Raw genomic sequence first — 4318 nt, forward strand, 5'->3', positions numbered from 1 at the left:
GGCTGGAGCGGACAGCCACCTGCTGCTGTGGAATTCCGCTTTGCCAACCCCGCCGCAGCCTGAGAAGTGGGCCACGGCCTGGCCTGGAAAGCGGTTGCTCGGAAACGCTCCATGGTCACGGGATCTGCCTCTGCGGCAGGTGGCCTGCAGGGAGCTGCACGCAGCAGAGGTGCCCGGGCCCGGAGCCCCTTCCCCAGCGTGCGCCCACCCGCCTGGACCTGGGGAGGGGCTCCCCAACGGTCCCCTCCCTGCGTCCCTGGGGGAGCAGGCCCAGGCAGCCCCAGAACTCCTGCCCACCCAGGGATGGGAGCTCCCCTCGCTACCCCTCCCCACTTGAGAAATGCAGGAAGGGCTTTCCCAGCAACCCCTGCCCCATTGTGGGCCACAGTCCCGGGGACACTGGGAGCTGCAGCAGCCCACGCCAGCTCGGGGGGGCCACACCCGGGGGGGTGCCCACTGCTGGGGTTGGCGAGAGTGGGGCGATAGCATCCCGGGGGCAGTGTGCACAGGCACGAGGACCCCAGAAGGGCAGTGGGACCTGGACCCTTGGGCACGGCTTTCCTCAGAGGGGAAGACAGAGCTTGGGGAGTGGACGGAAGGGCGGTGCAGAGGGTGGAGGGTCCTGTCCGTGCCAGGAGGAGTGGCCCTGACCCCCGCACCGCAGCCAGCATGCCGGGCCCCACGATCCCGTCCATGAAGGGAGGCGGAACCAGCACCCAGTGAGCGCCTGCTGTATGCACACACAGCCCTAGCTGACCAGACGCCGCGGGTCTCGCCCACCCCTCGCCTGCCGCCCCAGGCCCACGGCAGGTCACCCCATCCAGCCTCCACGTAAGCGGGGCGGCAGCAGGACCAAGGCTTCTAGGCCTGGGAATAAGATGCACGAGGGGGTCTCCCAAGACCCAGGCCGATGGGCGAGGCCCCCAGGAAGGGAGGCCTGTTCCTGCTTCTGGTTGGGGAGGCCGGGCCAAGCCTCCCCCACTGGCAATTATCTAGGCACCTCCCCAGCCCCACCTGCTGTCTCCTGGGCAGCGAGGGGAGGGCAGGGGCAGGAGGGGAGGGCGGGGGCAGTACCACGGCCCGCCTTGGCCAGCCCTGTCCCCGGGGCTCACTGTAGGTCAGCGCTGCTGCCTCTGAGCTGAGATGAAATCCTCCCCCCAGGCTGATCTCCCGTGCGCAGGGTGGGCCGCATGGGCAGCTGGGGATCCCGGCCCAGGCACTGCTCCGGGAAGCCCCGGTTTGCTCCCTGAAGGGTCCGGTCCAGCACCCAGGCCCATCCATCCCCTGGGCTCACCTCTCCTTTTGTAAACCAGGGCGGACACGGTGCCCGTGAGGAGACAGTGACACAGGCCCCCACCAGTCCCTGGGGACGCCCCCTCCCGGCAGGGGAGCTGTGCTGTACCTGTGCTGCCGGGGGGGGGGGGGGGGGGGGCTCTGCTCAGCCCGCCCTCCATAGGCCGCTGGGAACACAAACCCCACAGCACGGGTTTGGCATCCGTGGAGGGTGACGAAGGTCCCGGGGCTCCGAACCCGTGTTCTGTCTGAACAGATGCTTGTGCACGGTGTGCCGGATGCCAGAGCCTCCCCACAGCTCAGGCCTGAATCGACACCTCCCAGCAGCCCTGGTGCACAGCGGTGGGGCGGGGCTGGGGGCCCAGAGCCCATGGATGCAGGAGGCAGAGGCCCACCCCGTGGGGCCACCCGCCTGCGCCCCGCGATGCTGGCCCAGCCCCTTGGGGAGGGGTCCGATCCACGGTCACAGGGGCACTCTGCTCCCAAGTGCAGGGGACCCTCTCTGGGCAGCCCTTGCACGGGGTGAGGGGCTGTGGCCGTCCATACCACAGACCCGCAGGACTGCCCACGGCCCTTCTCACGAGGGGGTGTAGGGGTAGCAGCTCTGGGGGTGAGCTGTGGCCCGAGGAGCCAGTTCCCGCGGCTGGAGAGAGGCTACCGGGCAGGGGGAGGGGCCTCCGGGGAGGCAGGAGTTCACTGGGCTTCCCAGCAGCCGGCATCGCCCCTGAATCCATCTTCATCAGCCACTCTCTGGGTGGCAGCTCCTGGCCTGTCGCTGCAGGTTGCAACCCTTGGCGACGCTCCCCCAATAACTGTGGGATGAGGCAGCACCACCGAGCACACACAGCTCTAGGCTCCAGACCCGCAGTTAGGAGCCGGGGCAGGGCCGCCTCCCAGCCCCCACCCAGAGATGGCGGGGCCTGCGGGATCTGGGAGCAACCATTCACTGGGAGAGGGTGAGGCCCCTGCCCGGGACCCACCTGGCTGCCACGTCCCCCAGGAGGCCAGGACCTCCAGGGCCCCCTTCCCTCCTCCCCCCAGGAGCCTCTGGAGCCAGTGTCCAGCCCAAGGAGAGACTGCGGTGGTGGGAACCCAGGAAGCAGCGGGCAGGGCTCCACCCTGGGCAGCTCTGCTCGCGCTGTCGGGGAATTCCATGCCAGCCCATCCTCAGCCCATGGGGCCCGGAGGGGTGAGATACGGGCCCTGCCTCTGGCTCACAGGCGTCCACCGGTGGGCGCGGCGGGCAGGCAACACAACCATTGTCGTGGGCTGAACGGTGGCCCCCAAAGATGCGGCCACATCCCAGAACTTATGTGGAAAAATGTCTTTGTAGATGTAGTCAAGCTAGGGACCTTGAGATGAGGCCATCCTGGACGAGTGTCCTCACAAGAAGAGGGGGGACAGGACACACGGGGGACCAGCCCATGTGAAGACGGAGACAGAGGCTGCAGCCGAGGAAGCCTGGGGCCGCCAGGAGCTGGACGAGGCAGGAAGGACCCTCCCCTGCGGGTTTCAGAGAGAGTGCGGCCCTGCCGACACCCTGAGCTCAGACTTCCAGCCTCCAGACGTGAGAGAATAAATGTCTGTAGTGTTAAGCCCTCTAGCTTGTGGTCATTTGTTCCGGAAGCCCCAGGACACTCATGCCGCCCTCTCGAGTTGGCCGCAGGGCACGTGGGCTCAGGAAGCAGGATGCCTTCCTGCTGAGGTGGGCGTCTCTGCTCGCGTCTGGCTGCCCAGGAGGCCACCGGGACGAGGACCACAGAGGCCTCAGGCCCAGGAGCCGCCCAGTGCTGGCAGGGAGCTCCATTAAAGAAGCACTCGCTCATAACTCCCTGGAGGAGGGCGGGCACCTCGGTGACAGACCCAGGGTCCCGCAGCAGTGAGGGGACCAGGGGAGGCGAGGCGGGGAACCGGGCTCCTCGCTCAGGTCAGAGGCTCCCTGCGGGACGGGGCAGGGACATTTCAGAGACTGCACCCTGCCCCCCACCTCCCTGCCCTCCCGGCTCCTGGGGTCGGGGGTTCAGTCATAAGTGAAGCCCCAGGTAAAGCCCCCGCCCCTGATCGCTGCATCACACCTGTAGTGCCGGCCCATGTCTCTCCCTGCTCCCCACACCAACCCAGCTGCTGGGTCCCATTAGCCAGTGGGACGGGGCCCCCTCTGCGTACAGGTGGGAAGTGGGAGCCCCAACGTGCCGGCCACTCACCCTCGTCCCCGGGGGTCCTGGGAGTGAGCGTGTGTGCACGAGAGCCGGGGTCTGCACGTCTCCGAGGGCCCCACGGGGAAGGAGGCGATGACGTGGCTGCTGACCCCACGGGATGCAGGCGAGGGGAACATTTCGGAGCCTTCCCACACACGCGTTCTGGGCTGTGAGTGGACGGCCCGACCCTGGGCCTCCCCGGGCCCAGCTTGCTTGCCATTGAGCCTGAGCCTCCTGGAGCCCCCAGCCCACCCCGTCTGAGTGGAGCAGCAGCTGTGAAACAGGTGGGAAGCGTCTGCTCCAATCCATGGGGGTGGAGACCCTGAGATCAACGCCCCAGAGGCTGCTGGGAGCAGAGAGTGGGGAAGGAGGCAGGAAGAAGAGCCGGGGTGGGGGGGCAGAACAGGAGCGGGGTGGGGCCCCCCCAGGCCACTCTGCCCCAGAGGGACACACACACACAGACACACAGACGGCTGCAGGGGCCGGAGGCTGGAGGAGACCCAAGCTAGATCAGCCCCAGGAAGCGAGCGCCCACCGGCCCTGGGCCCCTCTCCACACCTGGGCTGGGCTGGGCGGCCAGGCAGCCTCCTGTCCCTTTGTGCCCCACAGCAGAAGGGACAAAAGCTCTGCTCGGCGGGCGGGCGGCTGCGCTGGAGACGTCTCCCAGGAGCCCTTCCTACCCAAGCCGTGGATGCGGGCCTGTTACACAACAGACCTAAGAATAATCCGGGGGGCGGGCAGTGCAGGGGAGAAGGCCGTCCAGCCTCCTGGGACCCCTCAGGCTATGCTGGGCCGTGGGGCCGGGCAGGTAGGTCCTGCTTCTGCCT

Source organism: Grampus griseus (genome assembly GCF_964374135.1).
Source record: "Grampus griseus genome assembly, chromosome: 1".
Lineage (NCBI taxonomy): Eukaryota > Metazoa > Chordata > Mammalia > Artiodactyla > Delphinidae > Grampus > Grampus griseus.